This window comes from Artemia sp. Qi Xiang Cuo, chromosome 11 (genome assembly GCF_049724085.1).
Source record: "Artemia sp. Qi Xiang Cuo chromosome 11, ASM4972408v1, whole genome shotgun sequence".
Taxonomy (NCBI): Eukaryota; Metazoa; Arthropoda; class Branchiopoda; order Anostraca; family Artemiidae; genus Artemia; species Artemia sp. Qi Xiang Cuo.
In genome coordinates, this window is record NC_142804.1 from 42,083,156 (window position 1) to 42,095,109 (window position 11,954).

The following is an 11,954-nucleotide window of genomic DNA, read 5'->3' on the forward strand; positions in this document are numbered from 1 at the left end:
TAATATCACTTTAACATAAAATTCATTCATCAGATATTTTAATATATTATATAGGGTCTATTGGTTAGGATAGCTGGCTCTCACCTAGTTGGCCCGAGTTCGACTCCCGGTATGGGAAATTTTACCTATGATAATTTCTTAAGGAAAAGTCGTCATCTATATAATGATTCCTTAATACTTCAGTTGCTATGGACTCTAGTTCGCTCTTTAATTCAAACTTCGGTTACTATGGGCTAAAGATCGTTCCTTAATGTAAAAACTTGATGAAACTTATAGATTTAAAATCAGCATAAGAATCTGATACTTTTGATGTATCTATTGGTATCGAAGTTCCATTTTTTGGTTTTGGTTACTATTGAGCCGGGAACACACTATAGAGTATACGCTCAACTCTCTCATATGCCTGGGATTTTAGGCACAATTCTTCCGTAAAATTTCAAACATGTAAGCTCATCAACAAATTACTCTTTTCGAAAGGGCCCAATGATGAATTTGACATGTCCCATTATTGTCTTGAATAACATCAAATTCTATAGTTTTTCCTTTCAACTTCAAGATGTGTAACATATAAAAGGGGTCAAAAGGAAAATACTTTTCAATATATGGACAGGAGTCCACACAAACGCATCCCCCACTACTAATATTACGCCCTTGAGTTACCCCCATTTGGGGTAATCACAGGGGTCCACCAATCCGATGAGCAATGGAGAGGCCTCACCCTAGGAACGCCTCTTTCACGATCAAGGCAGCTTCCCAGCCAAGCCATGTAAGTATGATTAAATAAAAATAATTATGGGGGGGGGACAGAGAAAAGTATTTTTCAAAATCCACAGAGGACAATTTTCTTGTGTATTTCTTTTACAAAAACAAAACAAGAAAACACGCTCATTTGCTGATTTTAAATATATAAATTTCATCAAGTTATGTCTTATCCATTAAAAGTTGCGAGCCTGAGAAAATTTGGGATATTTTGCGTTTGTTTATGGGGAAATCACCCCTTAAAAGCTATAGAATATTATTATTAAAAATCGCACCATCAGACTCAACGTATCAGAGAATCTTACTGTAAAAGTTTCAAGCTCTTACCTGCAAAAATTTGTAATTTTGAATTTTTTGCCAGAAGAATGATCACGGATGCTTGTTTGTTTGGTTTTTTGTTTTTTTCCCCTAGGGGCGATCATATCAACCCTTTGTACCATCGGAGATTTGCCTACGAAAATGAAATGGGACACAGCTATTTTCAAAAATAATTTAGAGACTTGATTTGTTGATGTGAAAAAGTTGTGTACACGCGAGTAGACTAGCTCGTAGCGATTCTGGGGCGCCCCCGTACCAAACAGGTTCTTCTAGTAGGTAAACAGGTCATCACACTCTTTCAAGGAATATACATGTTTTTTTTTTTATTATTACATCGATTTTTGTGTGTCAGTAGATTAGAGAAAGTTTGGTGGTTTGTCCAATATAATAACTTGATTAGTAGTTTTTTTTTTTTTAAACTTGGCTAATAGTTTTTTAAACCTATTACTACGAACGTTACATGCATTCCATTTTTGTAACTAGGAGCGTGATTGTGTGTGATGCTATCAGACTGGTTTCGTTTCATGGATTCATTAATAGAAGGACTAATGTTATTTAAAAAGGGTAATTACTTCTTTAGTTTACGAGATTTGCGAATTTTTTGCGAAGAGGTATTAGCGTACAGGTATTGCAATGGTTAAGAATGCCTCACGGGGTAATTAAAGAATGGGGTCCTTACATCAGATACTTAATAGATTTGACGATTACAAGAGACATTGCTAGAGTCAAATATAATTGGTGTTGGTGATATTATGACCCTCCAAGTCCCCTGGGGAAAGGGCTGCACAGTGTATCGGTATCGGACGTATTATTTTTGGGCGTATTGCTATCGCAGGTATCTATATATATTTTTAGTTGCTCTTATAAAATATATTACTCATATCTACGTTCTTCCTATAAATTCAACCATCAGCAACTTCAAAACGGCACTAAAAACGGCACTTTTGGTGCAATGTCTCAAGTGGAAAAGCTGGGGCTAGTGGACTACCAGCACTTTTAGATTGATGTTTAATGGGTCATTCGAAAGCTAATGCTCGTATCTACAGTGTTTTGAGGGAGTTGAGTTGCACGCGGGTTCAGTTACATTTGGATTCAGTTACACGGGTATTAGTTAAATGGGGTCGAGTAGCACGGAGTTTCAGTTGTATGGGGTTTCGGTTATACAGGGGTTCAGTTACATGGGGGGTTCAGTTGTATGGGGTTTCGGTTATACAGGGGTTCAGTTACATGGGGGGTTCAGTTATTTTTTCTGATTTTGAGTGTTTTCGCAAGAAAATAACTGGTCTTTTAGCAAACTTAGCCATAGCTACCTGAAACTCTGCATAAATAGAGACATTGCTAGAAAGTATTCAATACCTTAATTGAAAAGTAAGGATAGAATGACATTGTGACTTGACCTAACTTTACCTCGCCGATGTGGTCTGTATAATACATAAGTAACGTTTGAAATGTATTGTCAATTTAAAAAGAAATGGCTGAAAAGTGTTTTGAGGGGGATGGGTTGCATGGATGGTTGAGTTGCACGAGGGTTCAGTTAAAGGGAATACAGTTGCACGGGGGTTTCGGTTATACAGGGGTTCAGTTACAAGGGGGATTCAGTTGCACAGGGGGTGAGTTAAATGGGAAGAGAGGTCCACGTGAGTAGTGCTTTGTCGTGGTTTAGCCGTGAGGTCCCTTACCACAACCCCAAAGGACTCCGATCCCCCCACCCCCACCCTGAAGGAGGACTTCAAATATTTTGTCTATGACATATAAGCTAAATCAATATTAGAAAAGATATTCCATTTGAACAACTCTGATCTGATTGAATTGTCGCCGACACTGAGATTTAATCGCTGCTAAGCCTATTGTTATTGCGAAAGGGGATACTCAATTTACTTCTTAGTGTTAAATGACAGATTTCCAAATGCGATCATTTTGAAAAGCAGAAAAAAAAATTATTGGGTTACCAGGGTCATTTGCCTATTACAATGAGCTCTACATGGCTTGGCAGACGATACATGTTTATTTTTTTTATTTTTTTTTTAAATAGTATAAATTGATTGCTGATTAGGATTTGAATAAAAGGAAAACTCAGTTATTTGAGTACGTGTATATAAATTCCCATGTTCTTTGCTTGCTTGTATTTTTTGTTAAATAAGTAGTTTTTATATCTTTTAAAAGAGCTTTACAGGGTTTGAGAGACTCAGTTGTCTAATATCGTGTGGTTTTGATTTAATTATTGATCACTAAAATCTAAATTGTTTTTTAAAAAATTATATTTTATATATTTTTAAAATAGCTCTAAGGGGATTGAGAGACTCAGTTACATGATTCCGTGTGATTGTTCTTTACTTAGTGATCATTAAAAAAAAAATTTTTTTGTTAAATACGTCGTTTATGTATCTTTTAAAAGAGCTTTAAGGGGTTTTAGAGACTCAGTTGCCTAATTCCGTGTGGTTTTTATTTACTCAGTGCTCATTAAAAACGAAATTTTGTGTTTAATAAGTATTTTTTTGTTTATTTTAAAATAGATTTCCGTGGTTTGAGAGAATCAGTTGACTTATTAAGTTGGTTTTTTCTTTACTATGTAATCATTAAAAAACGATATTTTTTTTTTAATAATTAGGTTTTTTTTATTTTAAAAATAGATTTACGGGGATTGAGAGAATCAGTTACATAATTCCGTGTGTTTTTTATTTAATTAGTGAACATTAAAAACGAAATTTTTGTTTAATTACTTACTTTTGTTATATTTTAAAAGAGCTTTAATGGGTTTGAGATACTCAGTTAATTAATCCTGTATGGTTTTACTTTACTTAGTGCTAATGAAAAACAAAATTTGTGTGTTAAATAAGTAGTTTTTGTATCTTTTAAAAGAGCTTTACGGGGATTGAGAGACTCAGTTGCCGGATTTCGTGTGATTTTTGTTCTTTTCAGTAAAAACACTCGATATCCTAAAAGTGTTTAATTCAAACTTTTTTTAAACTTCGAAATTTTTCAACTTTATTTATTTTTTTCTTTTTGTACATAACTTAAAATGTCAAAATATGCTTACAGCTCTAACAATTGCGCTCTGTGATTGGTCAGAGACACGATGTGACTTTCTCACTGGTATTCTATGACCGGTTATTGACACTACCTAATCTATTGCATGAATTAAATCAGTTTTTTTTACGCAGTGGAACGATAAACACATAAGTCATATCTTTTAAAAAAAAAGTGTAGATGGAGCATTTTAATAAAGTGTGTTTACATAACAAGGTTATTGTAGCATTGAATGCTGACAAAGAGAAGTATTTAAACTTTGAAGCAAGTACAGGTGGTAGCACTATTGGAAATGTATACATGCATTGTCATGACAGTAAGGAATTCAATTTCTTTGGAATGCCGAAAAAATTCCACTCTTATGTTGGTGGTTATGCGAGATTGAGATCTCCAGAGATGATTGCACTCAAAGAGAATGCCAACATAAAAATAATCATTGATGATAAAGGACAACTCCTTGCTACTTTTGCAGGTAACACATTACCTACTGATACATACAATCGCCACCTTTCGGGTATTAGTATTTAACGGAAGTTAAATAAAACAAAGGCATTCTCTTCTACTAATGTCGTAAGCCATATAGTGTCTACATGTCGAAACTGTTACTTGCTTAAAAATAATGTGTTAATAGACTGAGAAAGTGCCATAAAAATAAAAAGGGTATTGTCAGAAAATATCACTATGGAATATAAGGATGAATCGATGAAAAACAAAGCACCAGCAAACGTTACTGTCATTGATCAAACAGTCATTGCACCAAATAATACCAAAGACGAAAAGCATATTGAGCCTGTTGATGAGACACCAGTAAAAATTGTGTATGACTCAAAATGGAATAATGATTATTCTACTGATTACGAACTAAGAGAAGACAATAGCTATAACATCAAGAGAGAACATGGTGAACTATTTTATGGAACAGATTCAAAATGTCCAAAGTTAATCATTGATATTAATAATGTATCGTAATATATTTTTTGTATTAATATTCTACATAGCATTATTTCATTAAAAATATATTATGCATTACATTGTTATGTGTTCATTATTTTTAGAGTAAGCTAGCATATCAATAGTTTAGAATGTCTAAGAAAACTTCGGAGATGTAAGAAAAGGAATTTTCATACATCTATTGTCAGACACATGGGAACAAATTCTTTCTTGAATTCGCCTCCTGGATAAATAAAAAAAGACATTTCATTCAAGAAATTATGAAGAAACTCTAAGTAAGCAACAAACTCTTTCTTGAAGTTACCTCATGGATACACAATGCAGAAATTTTATTTAAGGAATTATAAAAAATTTTAAGTAAGTAGCAAATTCTTTCAAAAATATGTAAATACGTTTAAGCAATAAATATCTTTAAGCTTAACCCGTCATTATTCTTTAGAATAGTTTTAATCATTTCATTAAATTATGAAGAAATTGTAAGTAAGTAACAATAGCTTTCTTGAATTCGCTTCCTGGACACAATACAGATATTTAATTCAAGAAATTATAATAAAATCGCAAGTAAGTAATAAAGTCTTTATTGTTTTCACCTATTGGATGCACAATACTGAAATTTCATTCAAGAAATTATGAAGGAATTGTAAATAGGTAACACACTCATGTTACCTCATGGATACACAATGCAGAAATTTCATTTAAGAAATTATCAAAAATTTTAAGCAAGTAGCAAATTCTTTCTCGAATTCGCCTCCTGGGTAAATAAAAAAGACAGTTCATTAAAGAAATTATGAAAAAATTGCAAGTAAGTAGCAAATTCTTTCTTTAATTCACCTGCTGGATAAACAAAAAAGACATTTCGTTCGAGAAATTATGACAAAATTCCAAGTAAGTAACAAACTCTTTATTGTTTTCATGACTTAGATACACGATGTAGAAATTTCATTCAAGAAATTATGAAAACGTTTTCAGTAAGTAGCATTTTCTTCCTTGAAGTCTACTCTTGGATACACAATACGGAAATTTCATTTAAGAAATTATGAAAAAAAAACAATTCCTTTCTTGAATTCAACTCTTGGATACACAATACGGAAATTTCATTCAAGAAATTATGAAAATATTTGTAAGTAAGTAACAAACTCTTTTTGTTTTCACCTCTTGGATATACAGTACAGATACTTCGTTCAAGAAATTATGAAAAAACCGCAAGTAAGTAACTTTTTTTTCTCTTTATCAAAAACAATTTTCACTTAGATACACGATGTATAAATTTAATTCAATAAATTAGGAAAAAATACTCATTAAGTAACAATTTCTTTCTTGAAGTCAACTCATAGATACACAATACGGAAATTTCATTCAAGAATTTCATGACTTAGATAAACGATGTAGAAATTTGATTCAAGAAATTATGAAAAAATTCTCCGTAAGTAACAATTTCTTTCTCTTGGATACACAATACGCAAATTTTATTCAATAAATTATGAAAATATTTGTAAGTAAGCAACAAACTCTATTGATTTCACCTCTTGGATATACAGTGCAGATACTTCATTCAATAAATTATGAAAAATCGCAAGTAAGTAACTTTTTTTTCTCTTTATCACAAACAATTTCCACTTAGCTAAATGATGTAGAAATTTAATTCAAGAAACTATTAAAAAATTCTCAGTAAGTAATAATTTCTTTCTTGAAGTCAACTCCTGGATACACAATACGGAAATTTGATTCAATAAATTATGAAAATATTTGTAAGTAAGTAACAAACTCTATTGATTTCACCTCTTGGATATACAGTACAGATACTTCATTAAAGAAATTATGAAAAAATCGTAAGTAAGTAACTTTTTTTTCTCTTTGTCACAAACAATTTTCACTTAGCTAAATGATGTAGAAATTTAATTCAAGAAATTATTGAAAAATTCTCAGTAAGTAACAATTTCTTTCTTGAAGTCAACTCTTGGATACGCAATACGGAAATTTCATTCAAGAAATTATGAAAAAATTGTAACTAAGTAGCAAATTTTTCTGGAATTTACCTGTTGGACAAACAAAAAGACATTTCGTTCAAGAAATTATGACAAAATTCTAAGTAAGTAACAAACTCTTTATTGTTTTCACGAGTTAGATATACGACGTAGAAATTAAATTCAAGAAATTATGAAAAATTCTCAGTCTAAGTAGCAAATTCTTTCTTGAATTCACCTGTTTGATAAACAAAAAAACATTTCATTCAAGAAATTATGACAAAATTCTAAGTAAGTAACAAACTTTATTGTTTTCACGAGTTAGATATACGATGTAGAAATTAAATTCATGAAATTATGAAAAAATTCTCAGTAAGTAAGCATTTCTATCTTGAAGTCAACTCTCCGATCCACAATACGAAAAATTTATTCAAAAAATTATGAAAACTTTTGTAAGTAAGTACCAAAATCTTTATTAATTTCACCTCTTTGGATATACAGTACAGATAAGTCATTCAAGAGAATATGAAAAAATTCGCAAGTACAGTAGCTTTTTGTCATCTTTTCCTTGGCACCTTTCCAAACGAGCGGGATTCTCCACTGGTTCCTACACATTGCAAAAAGTGAGCAGTACGAAAACTCCACGTTTTCAACCAGACTGGTTTTTTAGGGACCAATCAGGAGAGATATGCAAAGTCGACATAGCTTTATTTCATTTTTTTAAAGGTACATTTAGACGAGTGTACGTGCGCGCACGAAACCTGGACAAAATGAACCTAAAAAAAATCAAATAAAGCTAGGTCGACTTTGCATATCTCTCCTGATTGGTCCCTAAAAAAACCAGTCTGGTTGAAAACATGGAGTTTTAGTACTGCTCACTTCTTGCAATGTGTAGGAACCAGTGGGGAATCCCCGCTCGTGTGGACAGGTGTCAAGGACAGGCATACAAATAGCATGTAGTTTCAAAACGTGTTTAATCACGTTTCTTGAATGAAGTATCTGTACTGTATATTCAAGAGGTGAAATCAATAAAGAGCTTGTTACTTACTTACAAATACTTTTTATAATTTCTTGAATGAACTTTCCGTATTGTGTGTATCCAAGAGTTTACTTCAATAAAGAAATTGTTACTTACTGAGAATTTTTTTATAATTTCTTGAATTAAATTTCTACGTCTCGTAGCTAAGTTAAAATTTTTTGTGATAAAGAGAAAAAAAAAGCTACTTACTTGAGATTTTTTCATAATTTCTTGAATGAAGTATCTGTACTGTATATCCAAGAGGTGAAATTAATAAAGAGTTTGTTACTTACATACAAATATTTTCATAATTTCTTGAATGAAATTTCCGTATTGTGAATCCAAGAATTGACTTCAAGAAAGAAATGGTTACTTACTGAGAATTTTTTCATAATTTCATGAATATAATTTCTACATCGTATATCTAACTCGTGAAAACAATAAAGTTTGTCACTTACTTAGAATTTTGTCATAATTTCTTGAATGAAATGTTTTTTTGTTTATCCAACAGGGGAATTCAAGAAAGAATTTGCTACTTAGACTGAAAATTTTTTCATAATTTCTTTAATTTAATTTCTACGTCGTATATCTAACTCGTGAAAACAATAAAGAGTTTGTTACTTACTTAGAATTTTGTCATAATTTCTTTAACGAAATGTCTTTTTTGTTGGTCCAACAGGTAAATTAAAGAAAGAATTTGCTACTTAGTTACAATTTTTTCATAATTTCTTGAATGAAATTTCCGTATTTCGTATCCAAGAGTTGACTTCAAGAAAGAAATTGTTACTTACTGAGAATTTTTCAATAATTTCTTGAATTAAATTTCTACATCATTTAGCTAAGTGAAAATTGTGTGCGATAAAGACAAAAAAAAGTTACTTAATTGCGATTTTTTCATAATTTCTTTAATGAAGTATCTGTACTGTATATCCAAGAGATGAAATCAATAGAGTTTGTTACTTACTTACAAATATTTTCATAATTTCTTGAATGAAATTTCCGTATTGCGTATCCAAGAGTTGACTTCAAGAAAGAAATTGTTACTTACTGAGAATTTTTCAATAATTTCTTGAATTAGATTTATACATCATTTAGCTAAGTGAAAATTGTTTTTGATAAAGAGAAAAAAAGTTACTTACTTGCGATTTTTTCATAATTTCTTGAATGAAGTATCTGCACTGTATATCCAAGAGGTGAAATCAATAGAGTTTGTTGCTTACTTACAAATATTTTCATAATTTATTGTATATAATTTCAGTATTGTGTAACCAAGAGAAAGAAATTGTTACTTACGGAGAATATTTTCACAATTTCTTGAATCAAATTTTTACATCGTGTATCTAAGTCATGAAATTCTTGAATGAAATTTCCGTATTGTGTATCCATGAGCTGACTTCAAGAAAGAAATTGTTACTTACTGAGTATTTTTTCCTAATTTCTTGAATTAAATTTCTACATCGTGTAGCTAAGTGAAAATTGTTTTTGATAAAGAGAAAAAAAAGTTACTTACTTGCGGTTTTTTCATAATTTCTTGAACGAAGTATCTGTACTGTATATCCAAGAGGTGAAAACAAAAAGAGTTTGTTACTTACTTACAAATATTTTCACAATTTCTTGAATGAAATTTCTGTATTGTGTATCCAAGAGTTGACTTCAAGAAAGAAATTGTTTTTTTTTTCATAATTTCTTAAATGAAATTTCCGTATTGTGTATCCAAGAGTTGACTTCAAGAAAGAAATTGTTAATTACTGGGAATTTTTTCATAATTTCTTGAATTAAATTTCTACATAGTGTATCTAAGTCATGAAAACAATAAAGAGTTTGTTACTTACTTGGAATTTTGTCATAATTTCTCGAACGAAATGTCTTTTTTGTTTATCAAGCAGGTGAATTAAAGAAAGAATTTGCTACTTACTTACAATTTTTTCATAATTTCTTTAATGAACTGTCTTTTCTATTTACACAGGACGCGAATTCGAGAAAGAATTTGCTACTTGCTTAAAATTTTTGATAATTTATTAAATAAAATTTCTGCATTGTGTATCCATGAGGTAACATGAGTGTGTTAACTATTTACAAGTCCTTCATAATTTATTGAATGAAATTTCAGTATTGCGCATCCAATATGTGAAAACAATAAAGACTTTATTACTTACTTGCGATTTTATTATGAGTTCTTGAATTAAATATCTGTATTGTGTCCAGGAAGCGAATTCAAGAAAGCTAGTGTTACTTACTTAAAATTTCGTCATAATTTAATGAAATGATTAAAACTATTCTAAAGAATAATGACGGGTTAAGCTTAAAGATATTTATTGCTTAAACATATTTACATATTTTTGAAAGAATTTGCTACTTACTTACAATTTTTTATAATTCCTTAAATAAAATTTCTGCATTGTGTATCCATGAGGTAACTTCAAGAAAGAGTTTGTTGCTTACTTAGAGTTTCGTCATAATTTCTTGAATGAAATGTCTTTTTTTATTTATCCAGGAGGCGAATTCAAGAAAGAATTTGTTCCCATGTGTCTGACAATAGATGTATGAAAATTCCTTTTCTTACATCTCCGACGTTTTATTAGACATTCTAAACGATTGATATGCTAGCTTACTCTAAAAATAATGAAAACATAACAATGTAATGCATAATATATTTTTAATGAAATAATGCTATGTAGAATATTAATACAAAAAATATATTACGATGCATTATTAATATCAATGATTAACTTTGGACATTTTGAATCTGTTCCATAAAATAGTTCACCATGTTCTCTCTTGATATTATAGCTATTGTCTTCTCTTAGTTCGTAATCAGTAGAATAATCATTATTCCATTTTGAGTCATACACAATTTTTACTGGTTTCTCATCAACAGGCTCAATATGCTTTTCGTCTTTGGTATTATTTGGATCAATGACGGTTTGATCAATGGCAGTAACGTTTGCTGGTGCTTTGTTTTTCATCGATTCATCTTTATATTCCATCGTGATATTTTCTGACAATGCCCTTTTTATTTTTCTGGCAATTTCAATGTCTATTATCACATTATTTTTACACAAGTAACAGTTTCAACACATAGACACGATATGGTTTACGATATTAGCAGAAGAGTAGGCTTTTCTTTTATTGATCTTCCTTTGAATGCTAATACCCGAAAGGTGACGATTGGATGTATCGGTAGGTAATGTGTTACCTGCAACAGTAGCAAGGAGTTGTCCTCTATCATCAATGATTATTTTTATGTTGGCATTCTCTTTGAGTGCAATCATCTCTGGAGATCTCAATCTCGCATAACCACCAACATAAGAGTTGAATTTTTTCGGTATTCCAAAGAAATTTAATTCCTTACTGTCATGACACTGCATGCATACATTTCCAATAGTGCTACCACCTGTACTTGTTTAGAGTTTAAATACTTCTCTTTGTCAGCATTCAATGCTGCAATAACCTTGTTATGTAAACACACTTTATTAAAATGCTCCATCTTCACTTTTTTTTAAAGATATGACTTATGTGTTTATCGTTCCACTGCGTAAAAAATACTGATTTAATACATGCAATAGATTAGATAGTGTCAATAACTGGTCATAGATTACCAGTGGGAGAGTCACATCGTGTCTCTGACCAATCACAGAGCGCAATTGTTAGAGCTGTAAGCATATTTTGACATTTTAAGTTATGTACAAAAAGAAAAAAATTAATAAAGATGAAAAATTTCTAAGTTTAAAAAAAGTTTGAATTAAACACTTTTAGGATATCGAGTGTCTTTACTGAAAAGAAGAAAAAATCAAACGGAATCCGGCAACTGATTCTCTAAATCCCCTTAAAGCTCTTTTAAAAGATACAAAAAATACTTAATTAAAACAAAAATTTTGTTTTTAATTAGAACTAAGTAAAGTAAAACCATACATGAT

General features: G+C 30.7%; 1 non-coding gene across 1 annotated transcript; it reads right to left on the bottom strand.

Annotated features, from left to right (window-relative positions):
* Window positions 1-607: 607 nt before the first annotated feature.
* LOC148946989 (U1 spliceosomal RNA) lies at window positions 608-774 on the bottom strand. The gene has a single exon (XR_016142490.1). It is a non-coding gene; the product is annotated as a U1 spliceosomal RNA (small nuclear RNA).
* Between the last annotated feature and the right edge of the window lie 11,180 nt (window positions 775-11,954).